This window comes from Oncorhynchus masou, chromosome 21 (assembly GCF_036934945.1).
Source record: "Oncorhynchus masou masou isolate Uvic2021 chromosome 21, UVic_Omas_1.1, whole genome shotgun sequence".
Taxonomy (NCBI): Eukaryota; Metazoa; Chordata; class Actinopteri; order Salmoniformes; family Salmonidae; genus Oncorhynchus; species Oncorhynchus masou.
This window is the reverse complement of record NC_088232.1, coordinates 16707611-16726831: the sequence shown is the minus strand read 5'-3', so window position 1 is coordinate 16726831 and position 19221 is coordinate 16707611. Positions and strand designations below refer to the sequence as shown.

At 44.0% G+C, this 19221-nt stretch overlaps 1 protein-coding gene across 2 annotated transcripts in view; it reads left to right on the top strand.

The window, feature by feature from the left end:
• foxn3 (forkhead box N3) overlaps positions 1 to 19221 on the top strand; it is a 112552-nt gene that overhangs the window by 12222 nt on the left and 81109 nt on the right. Inside the window, exon 1 of one of the 2 annotated variants that reach the window (XM_064927572.1) lies at positions 13779 to 15190. The exons of the other annotated variant lie outside the window; for it this stretch is intronic. The gene's annotated coding sequence lies outside the window, so the exon portion shown is untranslated. Of the gene's footprint in view, positions 1 to 13778; positions 15191 to 19221 lie in introns of those variants that run through there. 2 annotated transcript variants of the gene reach the window in all.

Below are 19221 nucleotides of genomic sequence, written 5' to 3'. Positions count from 1 at the left end.
GAACAGTTCAGATCTGTCTTCTCTAGAAGTTCTAGTGTCTCTCCCCTGGATGTCATGCCATACTCTCAGACATACTTCTACATTCCCTTCATACTAATACCACACTAGCTCGCTAGCTGAAAAGGGGCCATTATGGCTCTGATATGGTTGTCAGTTGCATCCTGCTCCACTGGGAGAGAATGGGAGGAAATGCAACTGCATGCTCAGAGACACAACACGAGGACCACAGCCTACTGACGCAGCATTTGTTTTTTAACCATCTGACTGTGGTTTGATTTGTTGACTAATTTGACTAGTCCATTCGTTGTTTTTTGTAAAACACACAGATTTAATCAATATGAATAAGAATCCTCTTTGTCTGATGATCTTCATTCTAAAAACAGCCAATAGCTTGTGAACATACCTTGTCGCCACACCCCCTTATGAATAGGAAATAAGGAAAGGAATCTGAGGAAAAGGATGTGTGTGTGTGTGTGCGTGCGTGCATGTGTGGGCGGGTGTGTGTGTGGGCGTGCGGGCCTGAGTGAGTGTGTGTATGCAGGCACACGCTGGGAGGTTCAACCCATCAATGAAAACTCTTCAGACCATTCACTGCTCTCCTCCTCCGTCCCTCCCTGAGTGTGTGTTCATTCACAGTTGCTCCCCGGAGAGACACCACCCTGATTGTCTACGGAAACTGGTAGGCAGACCCTATTATTGACACACTTAAATGGAGATGCACACACACACACACACACACACACACACACACACACACACACACACACACACACACACACACACACACACACACACACACACACACACACACACACACATACACACTCCTTACCTCCGTCTCATCTGAAGGACTCTGGAGGATCAAGTCAATTCCATCCCCAGTGCAGAGAGCATTGCAGAGCAGGCAGCCTATCATCAGTGTCATATTTCACCGGTAGTGCTTTCATTTGGGCTCTGTCACCTAGGAGACAGCTCCACCGAGGAGTGGATAAACAACTCTATTTTACCGCCTGCTCCTCCTCTATCTCACCCAACGCTGAGGGAAGCCGTGAGGGAGGGACTGAGTTAGGGTATATATGATCTCTTCCTAACTGATAAGAAGAATGGCCACATACATGCACGCAGGCACGCAGACACACACACACACACGTCACACACACACACGTCACACACACACACACACACACACACACACACACACACACACACACACACACACACACACACACACACACACACACACACACACACACACACGTCACACACACACACACACACACACACACACACACACACACACACACACACACACACACACACACACACACACACACACACACACACACACACACACACACACACACACACACACACACACACACACACACACACACCCACACACACACACACACACACACTCACACACCTAACACGGCATCCATCACCATATCCACTCATAACACTACATCCTCCCTCCCATTTCTAACCGTTCCCATCGCTCAATCCCTCCTGTTCCTAACCATTCCCATCTCCTCCATACATTCCCGGTGAGACACTCCAGTCTTAACATATCCCATTGTTTCATATCCGGGATGGGAGGTGCATTGATTCAGCGCTCCAGGAGGTGGTTTGGAAGACTAGTGTTTTATCCTGCCGTGCACTAGCTTCCCATCAGGCAGTGTTATTTATTCAGAAAGGAGAATATCTTGCTGTTGGCGTTGTCAAAGCAGCTCTCCCTTCTTTCCTTTTCATGTGCAAATCACCCTGCAACGATACGGTACAGACGCATTCACAGCATTCATGACATACAGAATAGAACACACACCCAGACACTACAAAGCCCTGTGTCTCCAACATTCCTTTACAACATGTGGTTACACTGCCCTCCTCTCCTTCAATTGCTTTCTGTTTGAGACAGTAAACCTGATACTATACTCCCACACTCCTTTTTGTCTCCTTTCCTCTCCTCTCATCCCCTCCATTTTCCTGACCTCTCCTCTCCCCTCATCCCCTCCCTTCTCCCCTCCACTTTCCTGACCTCTCCTTTCCTCTCCCCTCCTCCATTTTCCTGACCTTTCCTTTCCTTTCCTCTCCCCTCCTCCATTTTCCTGACCTCTCCTTTCCTTTCCTTTCCTCTCCTCTCCTCCACTTTCCTGACCTCTCCTTTCCTCTCCTCTCCTCCACTTTCCTGATCTCTCCTTTCCTCTCCTCTCCTTTCCTCTCCTCTAACTTTCCTGACCTCTCATCTCATTTCCTCTCTTCTTCTCCACTTTCCTGACCTCTCCTTTCCTCTCCTCTCCTCCCCTCCACTTTCCTGACCTCTCCTTTCCTCTCCTCCACTTTCCTGACCTCTCCTCTCCTTTCCTCTCCTCTCCTCCACTTTCCTATCCTGTCCTCCACTTTCCTGACCTCTCCTTTCCTCTCCTCTCCTCTCCTCCCCTTTCCTGACCTCTCCTTTCCTCTCCTCTCCTCCACTTTCCTGACCTCTCCTTTCCTCTCCTCTCCTTTCCTCTCTTCTCTTCCACTTTCCTGACCTCTCCTCTCCTTTCCTCTCCTCCTGTAATACCTTTTTCATGTCACAGTCGAGTGTTCACTGCTCCTCTTGACCTGCTCTCAGCTCAATGAGCTCCATTTGGAGAGCAGGGCTGGAGGTTAGGAGGCATTCTTCAAACAGACATGAGCACCCTTGATGGGCTAATCAGATGTCGGAGAGGGCCCTAGGAGTGGTTCTAGACATAAAAGAACCTGCCCAGCTGAGTACAGTATAGTGTAGTGACCTTGGCCCTGTTCAAATAGCTTCCTTTCTTCCTTCCTTCCTTGCCTCTTTCCCTCCTCAGTGATTTTTTTTCAGAACTATTAGGACAGGGCCCAAAGCTATTTTGATCGGAAGGAGATACAGTAGGCTGGCCTTGTTCAGAGTATTGTGTCATTGAAGGACTAGACTGAATCCTAGTCTCATTGAGGGCTATTCTTCACTGTGGCTGAGTGGCCATTGTGCATAGCTTCCGCCTTTCTTCCTTCCGTAGGTAATCGAGAGGCTTTCCTGTCACGATGATTATACTATTCAGATGATCTGAGTGAGTCTGCAGAGACTGAGATGATGGGTGGGAGGGACTGAAGAGGAACTAAAGGGTCTAGAGTGGTGACATGGCTTCCTTGTCAATCCTCTCTACTTATAATAACACGGGATATGTACACAGCGCTTTTCAAGGACCCAAGGTCGCTGTTCAATTGCAGAAACGGCAAGACAAGAAATCAAAAAAATCAAAACAGCAAATCACCAGAATAAACAGGAGGAGTATGGAGTAGGGTTCAAGGAAGGGAAAGAGTATGATATGTCAGTGGATGAGTGAGCGAGCAGGTGTTGTGCGCATGTGTGTGTGTGAAGGTCTTTAGGTGGGACTGAAAGAAGGTGATGGACTCACGGATGACTGAATGGAGGGAGTCCCAGAGCCTCGGCGCAACCCTGGAGAAGCTCTGGAGCTTGGATCTGGGATGACAAGGTGGCCTGCTGTGGTAGAACAGAGGTAGTGTGTGGGTTGGTAGGGGACAAGACGGTCTGAGAGGTAGGGGTGGACAAGGTGGTGAAGAGTTTTTTAATGCTAGAAGGAGGATTTTGTGGTCAAGTTTGTGCACGCGTGTATGTGTGTGTGTGCGTCTGCTCGGATTTCTCTCCTCATCTCTTTTATTCCCACTATCTCTCTTTCTCACCCTCTCTCTCTCTCTCTCTACACCCCTGTCTATCCCTCTATGCCTCTCCTGTCTACCTTTGGGCCTGTACTGTCCACTGCTTCGTATTGCTCTGACTAGGCTGTCCTGTAGCTGGCGTGCTGAGGCTAATGTGATTTGAAATGTAATCATGTTTGCGAGGGAGCTGATTAGTGACTGAATGTTTTCGCAGGCTGCCGGTGACCCACACTGTCTGTCGGTCGTTGGCTGATGGATAAATTGTCATCTGACACAGAGATGAACCGCTGATAGGTGCTCTGTGATTTACAGTGGCTGTAACTGGATGCAGAGAGAGAGAGAGAGCTCTTCACTTATTACGCACTGCTTCATACAGGGATAATTCATAGAAATAGAATGGGATTGCACCTTCAGTGACACACTGTCCAAATCAAATCAAACTTTGTCACATGCGCCGAATACAACAAATGTTATAAAACACACAAAGCGTTGAAAAAAAAAACGAAGGAACGTCAGCAAATTAAGATTTGAAGGAAGGAGTCTGTCATCCCTAAATGTTTTGTAATACGCTTTATTCCAGAACACCTTTCCAAGATGTCCGCTATAGAGTCTATGGTTTCCATTCTATACTGATGAATGAAAAAGCTCTATCTAGTATCTCTATGTGTGATGGGAGGCCTGTAAAGAGTCCTGGCAGATCACCAGGCCAAGGTTACAGCTGAGGGGTAATGTAGAGTGAAGTCCCCTGAACATGGCTTAGTGCTGGCCCAGCAGTAATGTTGAACACACACACACACACACTTGTATGCACACACACTTACACACACTAACTAATGATCAGGTGGAGGGATCTGCAGTTTTCCGGAGCGTGCGTATGACATTAACCTCTGTGGTGATTGGCTGTGTCAGCGAGAGGAGAGAAAGAGAAAGAGGAAGAGGGACAGGGAGAGAAAAGAGAGAGAGAAAGAGAGAGAGGGGAGAGAGTTTTATTAGTCTATGTACAGGATACACATGGTATACATCGTCTAAGGAAGTGCTTACTTAGATGCTTGCTTATTTTAGAGAGAGACAGGGTGCCTTGATAACTCAATACTGCTCTGATGCTGAAATGATCTCACCTGCTGACTCTAAAAACCTCTTTTCTCCCCATCTTCTCTCTCCATCCCTCCCACCGCCCACTCTCTCTTCAAGCTCTCCCTAACTCCCTGGACACCGACACAGAAATACAAACAAGATGCCTGTTCTGCAAGTTTATTTTTGTCCATTCTAAATTATTGTTGATGTTGCTGCTGAGTAATTCCAAGAGAGTGCTTCTCCTGGGGCCTGTGTCATTGCTTTTTGATTAGGTATTGAATGAATGCGCTTTCTAGTTTTCTACACAGAAGGAATATTATATGAAATGTGTTTGATGTGTGTGTGGGTGGATATGTGTGTGTGTGTTTGCACTGTGTGTGTAGATACTGTAATTGCAGGTAGTTAGAGACCTGAGACAGCCAACAGCTGTCAGTCCTCACGGCTCTTCCTGTCTCGTCTCCAATCCTTGTTTATCCGGCACTAGGCGACAGCAGATGTGTGTGTGTGTTTGTGTGTGTCTGGGCAGAGGTGTCGGCGTCGAGTACACACACCTGTCCTCTTCTCCTCTCATCCCTCCTCTCCTACTCTGATTCACCAATCAGAGGATACGATGCACTGTAATTAAAGCCACAATGTCTAATCAATGCTGGGCTAACTCTTGGACTGTCACATCATTACACCATACGCATCATCACCTGGCGCCCTCCTCAAAATCAGCATCATCAACATGTGCCTCTGCCAACCCTCACACTCCAATCAAGATGTGCCACTAATCCCTATTCAGATATTGTTCCCCTGTCCTCGAGTGAACAGCGGGTGGTGAGAGCTGTGTGTGTACACACACACACACAATCTCTCTCTCTCGCTCTCTCTCTCGCTCTACAGTGGGTCCCAGTGGACCCTTTACTTCAAACACACCCAGAGCGTCAAAGACAAAGCAGCTCACTCAGTATCACTGACTGGCTGTGCTCAAATGAAACACACAACCATGAATAAACAGACTGAATGGAAGGAACTTTCTCATCCTCTGGAAGTTATAGGGCTGCTGGGTATTTAAGTAGCCTAGTGGTTAAGAACGTTGGGCCAGTATCCCCGAGCTGACGAAGTAAAACATCTGCCAATGTGCCCTTGAGCAAGGCACTTAACCCTAATTCCTCCTGTCAGTCGATCTGGATAAGAGTGCCTGCTAATAGATTAAAATGTAAGTCCTTTGCTGTAAGTTTTGTGGTTGTGAATTGCCTATATCAGTGTCTTGCAGGTTGGCTGAATAGACTACAGTAGGCTATAAATTGTGTTTTGTACAGCGTCCTGTTTTGAATCTATTGTGTTATGAAGCAGTGTCTTAGGGTTACAGTCAGTGTCTTGGGGTTATAAATTGACTGTATGAGTAGACTACCGTAGATTAGGCTTTTGAATGGAGTGTTGTGTTAAAAGGACAGTGTCTCCAGTATGTTCCTATTCATTAGTGTGTGTCTCTGGGATCTGTGTGTCCATGGATCCTCTCTAACCATGTTTACGTCCCCAGCCGACATTCTGCTACACAGCCTTATTCAATTTACCTTCCTCAGGGCACGCAGCAAGCCCTGTCTGTGTGTGAGTGAGTGTGTGAGTGAGTGTGTGAGTGTGTTGTGAGGGCATGTGTGTGTGCTTATGTGCAACAACATGTTTGATCACAAATCGTTTTTTTCTGTGTGTGTGTGTGGGGGGGGGGGGGTGTTATGCAATAAGGTGTTTTTCCATCATGTTGCCATTGTAAGCACTGACTAAATGACTTGCTGTATTTCAAATGGTACTGTAATTCCATCCCGCAGAATACAGTAATGTACTGTTTATGAAGCTCCAAAAACCTTTTGACCACTAGTGGGTTCCTGGTAATTGTTATTTCTGACTCAGTAACATATTTTGAAGTATTTTGAGGCTATATTTGTCGCACCCATTAGGTGTGAATGCTGTACCAATTTAACTGGGCCTGGTTTCCCAAAATGCTCATCGTTAGAACTTTTGTAGGCGCATCGTTAAATCTCTGAACTGTTTCCCAAAACCATCATTACTAAAGTTGTCCTTGTAGAACAGATAAGTGTATCATTAGATAATTTTTTGCCCCTTCGCTTCACTTTAAACAGAGAAGATCTCTGCTTAATTAACACAGAATCAACATGTTTATCTCGCTCTCTGTGACCGACGATAACTTCAGAATTAAGTTGGCTACAAATACAAAGTTGCCAATGTCTTTGCAATTGTTATAAACCGAGGATAAAGTATGTTTCAAATGAAAACTGAGAAGACTGTAGTTAAATAGTCCTAAGGTATAGGCTACATGCCTATATAGTTCAATCATATTCAAATAATTTCATGTTTATTCAATTGACTTCTATTTCGCCAATTGTAGGCTACTGTCTGTCATTTTTGCCTCAATATATTCCATGTGTAACATGTGCACAATGATGTGGCAAATCTTGATTGAGAGCATTTTTATAGCGTAATTATAGGTTAATGCTTATAAGCATGAGAATAAGCCTGCCTCAATATTTGCGGCCGTAGGTGATATCTCTCTGGAAGTTGATCCGTCATCAGTATTATGGAATAATTCTAATGTTTAAGGTAATACAATATTTGAATGGGGAAAGCTGATCTGAGAGCAACGCTGCGTTTCTTTTGATTGGAGTGGCAGCAAGTCTTAAACCTTTATTGGTTGAGCATTTTGCCATGTCCTTTTCGTCTGTTTTGCCTTGTTGTCACTGACAGTTTGGAAGTCTTTGCTAAGGCCTCGAGAAGTGCAAGTGATATAAAACAACAAATACTCATTGATATGCTGTAATGTGTAAACACATTACCTTCCAACCAACCCGCTTGCACCAATCCCATGTAATTACAGTTAAATACTGTGAAATAAAAACCACATCTCCCCTCAATGAATTGAATGAATCATCCATTCATTCATTACAATTACAGTATTTACTTTTTAAAAATAAATTCTACATTATTATACTGTGTTTCATTAGACAGTACTTGCTTTGATACTGTATTTAGATTACAGTAGTTGTACCGCAATATACAGTAACTTAATTACCACTAGCTGCCTGTAAGTTACTGTTAAACTCACGGCAACCCTTTTACAGTGTAGCTCAGTCTATGAATTTGAAAGTGGTTGCCTTTCTCAAGCCCCATCCCTCAGCGTTTTATCAAAACAGTGGTGGGGTGTGGCTTTGTTATTGTTTGAACTGCTGATTGCCCCTTTAACTAAATCCTCTCATGCCTGGATAGTTATCACTATTAGCGTAGCGAAAGCTGGGCACTGGCATTTACGCATGGATGACGAGTGTGTGAAAATGTGAGTGATTGTGCTTTGGTGAGAGAGAGAGAGAGAGAGAGAGAGAGAGAGAGAGAGAGTGTGTGTGTGTGTGTGTGTGTGTGTGTGTGTGTGTGTGTGTGTGTGTGTGTGTGTGTGTGTGTGTGTGTGTGTGTGTATGAGCCAGAAAGTGTGTGCGCCTGTATGAGCATGTGTGTGTGTGTGTGTGGGTGAGCATGTGTGTGTCTGCATCCGCATGTGTTTCTGTGTGTGTGTGTCTATCCATGTGTGTATATCTGTACGCACATGTGTGCATGTTGTTTGTGTGCACACACATGCGTGTCTGTGTTTGTATGAGGTTGTAACAGTAAAGACCGGCAGCCTTTCCCATCTCATCGTGGTCAGTGACCTTCTGTTGAATGTTACAGCTGCTCCAAGTGTGCCCAAGTCCTATCCATGTTTCCATCCCATAACAACTACATCACTGTCCCCGTACCGCTATCATTCATGTCCCTCTCCTCCCCATTGTGAGACAACACGTTCTGTCACAAATTACACCTATTACACCTACTGTAATATAACTAAGGTGTATATATATGGTAAATACGGTAATGCAAACAGTACAATACTGTAAAATTGACTTTATTAAACTTTTTTTTATGCTACCGTAATCAGAATGAATGAATGGATGGATGAATGAATGAATTTAATTGAGGAGAGGGGTTTATATTTCACAGTATCTCACTGTAATTACATTGGATTGGTGCAAGTAGGTTGGCTGATAGGTAATGTGTTGACACATAACAGCATATTCATTAATATTTGGTGTTTTATATCACTTAACAAAGGCTTCCAAACTGGCATCAACCAGGGCGAAACAGACCAAGAGGACATGGCAAGATGCTCAACCATTTAAACATTTCTGCCAATCCAATCTGTCCCCTATACAATTTAAATTGATGGGGCACTGTAAACACATAGGAGTTAAATTGGTACAGCATTTCCCTCTTAACGGGTGCAACAAATATAGCTTCTTACAAGGTAAGCCTCAAAATATGTTAATCCGCCAGAAACAACAATATAACTAGTGGTCAAAAGGATTTTGGGCACTCAGACTGTGGGATGGAATTACAGTACTATTTGTAATACAGCAATTATTTCCCTGCCCACAACATTGCACCATAATATACAGTATATTGCCGTAAAACATTTTTGAGTATTTCAATGTCGATAATACCCCAAAAAAATTTTTAATTAAAGTTGGCCGTTACAGTGTTTGTAGTGCACTACTTTTGCCCAGGGCCTGGTCAAAAGTATTGTACAATAAAGTGAAAAGCGTGCCATTTGGGACACAACCTACATGTTCGGGTCTGTGTTATTGGGGATATGTACCACTCTGCTGGGCTGTAGGGAGACGTAGGGATCTACATCTGGTCTGGAGAGATGGACATATGGTTGTATAACTAGAGTGGGCTGGAAGTAAAGCGAAAGAACAAGTACATTTTCACCTTTGATCTTACGGAAGTTGGGAGGAAAGGGGGAGGGAGAGAGAGAGAGAGAAAGAGAGGAAGGGATTCAAAACAGCTAATATACTAGCAGCGTAAAGGAAATGTGAAATGTGAATGTACCATTCAAGACTACTAATACAACACACACACACACACCACCACACACACATACACAGACACGCACAGGCAAAGGAGAGAGAGAATGCGTAAAAAAGAGAGCGATGAGTGCATTTATCCAGACAACTGTGGTTAAATGATATAGTTAATGCATTGGCTGTGGCATACAGACAGCGATCTGACGATGTGTGTGTGTGTGTGTATGTGTGCGATGAAGACGAATGCCTGCGGTCCCGTGGGGTTCATGGGTGATGGAATTAACACGGCTTGTCACTCGCTGCCCAGCCGCCTCCCGTTGCCCTGGCAACAGACACATTGGTGTTCTAGAGTAACCATGGTGACACAGTTGCAGAGAGAGGAAGAGGGAAAGAAAGAGAGAGGGACAGCTGAAGAGAGATTCAGAGGCAGAGAGAAAGGAAGACAGAGAAAGAGAGGGGGGCAGCAGGAGAGAGATACAGAGACACCAAGAGAGAGCGAAAGGAATAGGCTGCCTGTTGTCCTGAGGGAGGGAGGGAGGGAGGGAGGGAGAGAGAGAGAGAGAGAGAGAGAGAGAGAGAGAGAGAGAGAGAGAGAGAGAGAGAGAGAGAGAGAGAGAGAGAGAGAGAGAGAGAGAGAGAGAGAGAGAGAGAGAGAGAGAGAGAGAGAGAGAGAGAGAATTAAGGGTAGTGGGGATTTAAATACTGTATCACAAGCAACAACACAGATCATTTAATGATCCCTGTTTGGGAGGGGTGTGCTAGCTGGTTGATGCTAACCCTGTTGGTCAACTCCTGTAAACCTTTCAACAACGTTACGCTGCAGGCGTGATTTTATTAGAGAGAGAGGGAGAGGAGGAAGAAGGAGAGAGTGAGAGGGAGGAGAGAGAGAGAGAATTAAGGGTAGTGGGGATTTAAATACTGTATCACAAGCAACAACACAGATCATTTAATGATCCCTGTTTGGGAGGGGTGTGCTAGCTGGTTGATGCTGACCCTGTTGGTCAACTCCTGTAAACTTTTCAACAACGTTTCGCTGCAGGCGTGATTTTATTAGAGAGAGAGGGAGAGGAGGAAGAAGGAGAGAGTGAGAGGGAGGGAGAGAAAAGTGAGAGATAAATTCTGTGTTGAAAGCAATATTGTTGATGAATGAGAAAGATGCATGAGCCTCCAGGCGAGATGTTTCTGAACAGTTAGAGACAGTAGTGGGAGGGTCCAACTGGGCAGTTGGTTTAACAACCACTTAACTCCCTCACTGGAGCTGGGATCCATGTTATGAGGCACATGCTATCTATCGATATGTGAGTGTGTGCTTGCCTGTCCACATGCAAGCACAGGCAGATCGCTCAAGAGAAATTGGACGTCTATCCATGTCCTGAGGACGTCGGGACCGTACGTACATATCCCAACCAGAAGCCACGGATTACAGGCAACATCCGTACTAAGCTCAAGGCTAGAGCTGCCGCTTTCAAGGAGTGGGACACTAATCCAGATGCTTATATGAAATCATTCTATGCACTCAGACGAACCACCAGACAGGCAAAGCGGCAATACAAGACCAAGAGTGAATCCTACACACCAGCTCTGATGCTCGTCGAATGTGGCAGGGCTTGCAAACTGTAACAGATTACAAAGAGAAAGCCAGCTGCGATCAGTCCAATGATATGAGCCTACCAGATAAGCTAAATAACCTTCTATGCTCGCTTCAAGGCTAGCAACACTGAACCATGCATGAGAACACCAGCTGTTCCGGACGACTGTGTGATCATGCTTTCCGTAGCCGATGTGAGTAAGGTATTTAAACAGGTTAATATTCACAAGGCCGCAGGGCCAGACTGATGAGACAGCCTACAGGGAGGAGGTCAGAGAACTGGCAGTGTGGTGCCAGGACAACAACCTCTCCTTCAATGTCAACAAGACAAAGGAGCTGATGGTGGTCTACAGGAAATGGAGGGCCGAGCACATCCAGATCAACAGGGCTGTAGTGGAGCAGGTCGAGAGCGTCAAATTCCTCGGTGTTCACATTACTAAGAAATGATCATGGTCCACACACACCAACACAGTCATGGAGATGGAACGCTCCCTCAGGAGGCTGAAGAAATTTGGCTTGGCCCCTAAGACCCTCACAAACTTTACAGATGCACCATTGAGAGCATCCTGTCAGGCAGTTTCATTGCCTGGTACGGCAACTGCACTGTCTACAACTGCAAGGCTCTCCAGAGGGTCTGCCCAATACATCACTGGGGGCACACTGCGTAGCCTCCAGGACATCTACCTCACCCGGTGTCACAGGAAGGCCAAAAGAATCCTCAAGCACCTCAGCAGTGTATGCCAACTGCTTGGCATCCGACCGCAAGTCACTACAGAGTGTAGTGTGTACAGCCCAGTACATCACTAAGCCAAAGCTCCCTGCCATCCATAACTTCTACACCAGTTGGTGTCAGAGGAAGACCCTAAAGACTCCAGCCACCGAAGTCAAAGACTCCAGCCACCCAAGTCAAGTGGTACCGTCTGGGACCAAAAGGTTCTCAACAGCTTCTACCCCCAAGCTATAATACTGCTGAACAGTTATAAAAATGGCTACCCGGACTATTTGCATTGACACCCCCCTTTGGTTTTACACTGTTGCTACAAGCTGTTTATTATCTATGCATAGTCACTTTACCCCTACCTACATGTACAAATTACCTACATTAATTCTCGATGGTGCAGCCGTAGAACCCATGCCAAATCTTTTCAGTCTCCCGAGGGTGTTTGGGCATTGATAGTTTGTTGGTGATGTGGACACCAAGTAACTTGAAACTCTCAACCCATTCCACTACAGCCCCATTGATGTGAATGGGTGCGTGTTTGGCACACCTTTTCCTCTAGTCCACGATCATCTCCTTTGTCTTGCTCACGTTGAGGGAGAGGTTGTTGTCCTGGCACCACACGGCCAGGTCTCTGACCTCCTCCCTATAGGCTGTCTCATTGTTGTCGGTGATCTGGCCTAACACCGGTGTGTTGTCAGCAAACTTAATGATGGTGTTGGAGTCATGCTTGGCCACGCAGTCGTGGGTGAACAGGGAGTTCAGGAGGGGACTAGGCTTGCAGCCCAGAGGGGCCCTCGTGTTGAGGATCAGCATGGCAGATGTGTTGTTGCCTACCCTTACCACCTGGGGGGCGGCCCGTTAGGAAGTCCAGGATCCAGTTGTAGAGGGAGGTGTTTAGTCCCAGGGTCCTTAGTTTAGTGATGAGCTTTGTGGGCACAATGGTGTTGAACGCTGAGCTGTAGTCAATGAACAGCATTCTCACATAGGTGTTCCTTTCGTCCAGGTGGGAGAGGGCAGTGTGGAGTGCTATCTGTGGATCTGTTGGGAAGGAATGCAAATTGGAGTGGGTCTAAGGTTTCCGGCATGATGGTGTTGATGTGAGCCATGACCAGCCTTTCAAAGCACTTCATGGCTACCGATGTGTGCAACGGGGCGGTAGTCATTTAGGCATGTTACCTTCGCTTTCTTGAGAACAGGGACTATGGTGGTCTGCTTGAAACATGTAGGTATTACAGACTCAGTCATGGAGAGGTTGAAAATGTCAGTGAAGACACTTGCCAGTTGGTCCACGCATGCTCTGAGTACACGTCCTGGTAATCCGTCTGGCCCGAGGCCTTGTGAATGTTGACCCGTTTAAAGGTCTTGCTCACATCGACTACGAAGAGCGTGATCACACAGTCACCCAGAACAGCTGGTGCTCTCATGCATGCTTCGGTGTTGCTTGCTTCGAAGCGAGCATAAAGAGTCATTTAGCCCATTTGGTAGGCTCGCGTCACTGGGCAGCTCACTGCTGGGTTTCTCTTTGTAGTCTGTAATAGTTTGCAAACCCTGCTACATCCGACGAGCGTCAGAGCCGGTGTAGTAGGATTTAATCTTAGTCCTGTATTGACGCTTTGCCTGTTTGATGGTTCGTCAGAGGGCATAACGTGATTTCTTATGAGTCCGGGTTAGTGTCCCGCTCCTTGAAAGCGGCAGCTCTAGCCTTTAGCTCGGTGCGGATGTTTCCTGTAATCCATGGCTTCTGGTTTGGATATGTACACATGGTCAATGTGGGGATGACATCATTGATGCACTTATTGACTGTAACATATTGCAGTCTGTGCTTGCAAAACAGTCCAGTAGTGTAAAACTTTATCCTTGTAAATTTGGCGTTTTTGAGCAACTTTGATATTTGATGTTTGGAGAAAATGAACAATACTGAGCAGGAGGAGTCAACCCATGGTGTCAAAAACACTTTGGAATTTGGAGTAACGTGGAAAAACATCATATTCTGCAGTGAGACTGTGTTTTTGTTTGTGAATGTGTTTGTGAATGTGTATGTTTGTGAAAGTAGGCAAGTGTGAGTAATGTACGTATGTGTATGTGTATGTGTGTATGTGTTTAAAAGTGGTCATTGCTCTGAGCTATAGCCTATCTCTCTGTCCTGCTCAGATAAGGAGAGTGGATAAAAGACAGCCGTGCATTCAGCAAATTACTACCTCTTCCACTTCAGCTGCACAGCCAATGACCTTCGGCCTCTAGCTCACCCCTCTCCCCTCCGCCCCTCTCCTCCCTCCCCTCCCTTATCTCACTTCTTCCTTCCCTCCCTGCCTTTGTGGAGGACTAGCAAAGCTCTAGTTTGTTGTTGTTGCTCAGACAAAGACACTGCAGCAGCACTTTTGATTCAAACACAGACACAGACGGCGTGAGTGAGTAAATGCAAGGTGTTGAGAGAGAGAGAGAGCGAGAGAGAGAGAGGCAAGAAGAGTGGAAGATCGAAAAGATAAAAACAAAGTGAACTCCTCTCTTTCTCTTCTCTCTTCCCTTCTGTTTGTTTTCCCCGTGTAAACATGTGACGTCATCACAGTGTGCTTTTACGGAGAGTTACTGGTGTGTGTTTGTGTCAGGCCGCTGGCCCTGCGCCAATCAAACGAGCCAAGGGTCGGCACCCGTCCGACAGGTTACTGGGGAAAGACATGTGACACCTGCTCAAGGGTCAGTTACAAAAAAGCACACACACTGGCTCCACGCTCCTCTGTCAGGTAAACATAGGGCAGATGAGTCAAGACTTGTCTGAGGTTGAAGCAGGTTTCACAGTGTGTGTGTGTGCTTTCACTCAGTCACATTGCTTTGAGGTCACAGGGTGTTTTGATGAGGGTGTTGTGGATGTACGCATGAGTGTTGATTTCACATCAGTGGAAAGAAAATCAGGACTTGTTACCAGGACAGGTACTCAGAGCATGCGCTGACTAACTGCCAAGTGTCTTCACTGACATTTTCAACATCTCCCTGGCCAAGTCTGTAATACCTACATTTCAAGCAGACCACCATAGTTCCTGTGCCCAAGAACACCAAGGTAACCTGCCTAAATGACTCGCGTCTGTAGCCATGAAGTGCTTTGAAAGGCTGGTCATGGCTCACATCAACACCATCATCCCAGAAACCCTAGACCTGCTCCAATTTGCATTCCGTCCCAACAGATCCACAGAGTGTATATGCGCAAGGAAAGAAGCCTAAACTCATGTCCAGGTAGGAACTGTTACAGTCTGACTTTACACATGCTTTCTAAATGATGATAATAGGTACTGTAGTCAAGCTCTGGAAGTCTATCTGGTTTATAATGACTGCTGTAAAAGGACATTTACTGTAAGTGTATCTTCAAGTACAGGGTGGCTGTTTTTTCTCTCACTGACCGCAGTGGGTTAGTCATAGGAGTGAACTTGTGTGCCTCTCTCAACAGCTGAAAACAAACACATTTAGACCTGTGTGTGTGTGTGTGTCAGACCAGGGATAACTATAGTTCGATAGAGTTCAGGCATAACTGAATGAACAACAGAGACAGAATGCAATGTGGAATGTTATTAAATAGTTTGGGGTATGGCCTTTGTCTCTGGGGAATGGTCCTCGGCGCCAGATACTGATGACAGGTAGCCCTTTGCTGGGCAGCTGGCATCGAACCCCCCACTGGGGGAAAGGCATTGAGGGGAACGTGCATTATTGTGCCATGCTTATAGGTCAAAGGTAAATAGGTGAATAACATTCCATGCATGGCTAATAGAAAGAAGAGAAGAACGAGACACTATGCTGAGGATGATACATTTGCATTAATTCCCACTATGCCCGTAGTATAGGAAACAGAATGAATTATGTTATTGCTGCTTGATAAAGTTAAATGAGCATTCAGACCAGCCTTCCTGTTTGAACTTTCATAAACAAAAATGTTAACTATGCCTTGTGGAAAGTAACTACTTTGGATGTGATTACAACTATTCCACCCCCCAAAATGTTTTAAAAACTTTTAAAAACTATTTCAATACAAATTTCAGAAAGTGACTACTTTTCAAAACGATTTGAAAACAGATCTCAGAAAGTAACTACATTTGTAAACTATTTGAATACAGATATGAGAAAGCAATTACTTTAAAAAAACATATTTGAATATAGATCTCAGGAAGTGACTACATTTCTGAAACTCTTGAATTTGCTGCCTTCAAGTAATAGCAGGGCTGTATCTGGAACTTTATGTTGCTGTTAGAAATAGAATGAATAGAGCTACTATTCCAATCTATCTGACAGTCATATTTGATCTACACAATACGTTTCTATCTGAACATGTTGTAAATGTCTCTTCTCCTAAATGTATATTGCCACAGGTGTACATAATCAAGACAAATCAATTAACCAATGATATTTTATTGATAAGTATAAATACGTTGTGACGCTCAACTACTGTATGACTCTTTCAACATGCCACTGAAAAGATTGAAAGCTGCAATGAAATTAATGATACCTGAATATACTGTAGAGTAAATCAGAGCCATTTGCAAAGATTGCTAACAGCAAGTTGGATGCTTAGCAAAAACAACTTTGAACCTCTTTGTCCATCTGAGGGTAAGTGTTCTTGTTTCAAACACACACTATACCATCTTTAAAGCGATGGTTCTCTCAGAATACAAACTAACATGATTTTCATCCTACCTTTTCTGTAGGTGATTCAAAGCGGCAGTTTTCGGATATGTAGTTTCCTTTCAACACTTAATAGCCATATTTTGTTAGTGCTTGCATTCTCAGTAACACTGAACATTAAACTGGTCTTGTGCATGTGTAATTAGAGCATCATTTTATTAGCATGTCACATAATACCGTGCTAATTGCATTTTAATTGCATAGCAATGAGCTCAGAGTTTTTGTAACTCTTCCTCGTGTACAGTGGTGACTGTGACTTATTTCACTTAAGTAATAACTTCTTTATCATTGATGGAAAGATCTCATGATGCCAAGAATAGGGGTGTTAACGCCGGTGTCCTGGCTAAATTCCCAGTCTAGCCCTCGTACCATCATTGCCACCTAATCATCCCCAGCTTCCAAATTGGCTAATTTATCCACCTTCATCTCCCCTGTAACTATTTCCCAGGTCGTTGATGTAAATGACAATGTGTTCTCAGTCAATTTACCTGGTAAAATAAGGGTGAAATAAAACATTTTAAATAAATATCATGCAATTATATAGCAATTTCCAAAGTTCTATGTAACAACAATGTTGCTATCATAATAAGCAAACCACATATGTAAAATAACTTGATGTCAAGTCTTACTGTATTACCTTATGTCTTACTCATTATGAAATTATATTTTTTCTCATTTCGAACATGAAAAAGTGCTCAACTCTAATGTTGAGGTGATGTCCCTTGTGTATTTAATTCTTGGCTACAGGCTATATTAAAATTCATATCTAACAGCCCTCCAAAAACCATATGCTTATGATCATATTTTTTGACCAATTCAACTAATTGTTGTAGTTTTTGGTTCTTCGTCAAATACAGTTGAAGTCGGAAGTTTACATACACTTAGGTTGGAATCATTAAAACTCATTTTTCAACCACTCCACAAATTTCTTGTTAACAAACTATAGTTTTGGCAAGTCGGTTAGGACATCTACTTTGTGCATGACACAAGTAATTTTTCCTACAATTGTTTACAAACAGATTATTTCACTTATAATGAACTGTATCACAGTTCCAGTTTGGGAAATTCCAGAAAAGAATGTCATGGCTTTAGAAGCTTCTGATAGGCTAATTGACATCATTTGAGTCAATTGGAGGTGTACCTGTGGATGTATTTCAAGGCCTACCTTCAAACTCAGTGCCTCTTTGCTTGACATCATGGGAAAATCAAAAGAAATCAGCCAAGACCTCAGAAAATAAATTGTAGACCTCCACAAGTCTGGTTCATCCTTGGGAGCAATTTCCAAATGCCTGAAGGTACCACGTTCATCTGTACAGACAATAGTACGCAAGTATAAACACCATGGGATCACGCAGCTGTCATATTGCTCAGAAAGGAGACGCGTTCTGTCTCCTAGAGATGAACCTACTTTGGTGCGAAAAGTGCAAATCAATCCCAGAACAATAGCAAAGGACCTTGTGAAGATGCTGGAGGAAACAGGTATAAAAGTATCTATATCCACAGTAAAACGAGTCCTAAATCAACATAACCTGAAAGGACGCTCAGCAAGGAAGAAGCCACTGCTCCAAAACCGCCATAAAAAACAGACTATGGTTTGAATCTGCACATGGGGACAAAGATCACACTTTTTGGAGAAATGTCCTCTGGTCTGATGAAACAAAAATATAACTGTTTGGCCATATTTACCATTGTTATGTTTGGAGGAAAAAGGGGGAGGCTTGCAAGCAAAAGAACACCAGCCCAACCATGAAGCCCGGGGGTGGCAGCATCATGTTGTGGGGAAAAGAAAATTTGTGGGCAGAACTGAAAAAGTGTGTGCGAGCAAGGAGGCCAACAAACCTGACTCAGTTACACCAGCTCTCTCAGGAGGAATGGGCCAAAATTCACCCAACATATTGTAGGAAGCTTGTGCAAGGCTACCCGAAACATTTGACCCAAGCTAAACAATTTTTAAGACAATGCTACCAAATGCTAATTGAGTGTATGTAAACTTCTGACCCACTGGGAATGTGATGAAAGAAATAAAAGCTGAAATAAATAATTCTCTCTACTATTATTCTAACATTTCACATTCTTAAAATACAGTGGTGATCCTAACTTACATAAGACACAGACATTTTTACTAGGATTAAATGTCAGAAATTGTGATAGACTGAGTTTAAATGTATTTGGCTAAGCTGTATGTAAACTTCAACTGTATTTGGCAGCAATTTATTCTAATTTATTTTCAAATAACTTTTCGGAGATGTAATTCAAAATACTTTCAAATATTATTTGTTTTTCTGAGACCTGTATTTGAATATCAATAGTTGCCTTTTAGTTGAAACTATATAAACTGTATTTTACTACTGTAGCTCTATTTTTTTTAAGTATGTATTTTCCAATAAACTACCAAATACAACTATTTTCTGCCCAGGTCTGGTGTGTAGAGTATGTTTTATGTCAAAGGGGAAACTGAAAAGGTACACACAGTGCTGGTTGTTCTTGTCAATGCAAAACAGACATCACTTGAATACATTAGAAGTAAATATCTTGCTGTTTAAATTAGCTGGAGGACTACTTACTGTTAGTAGTATTTCTGAGTTGTCTTTACT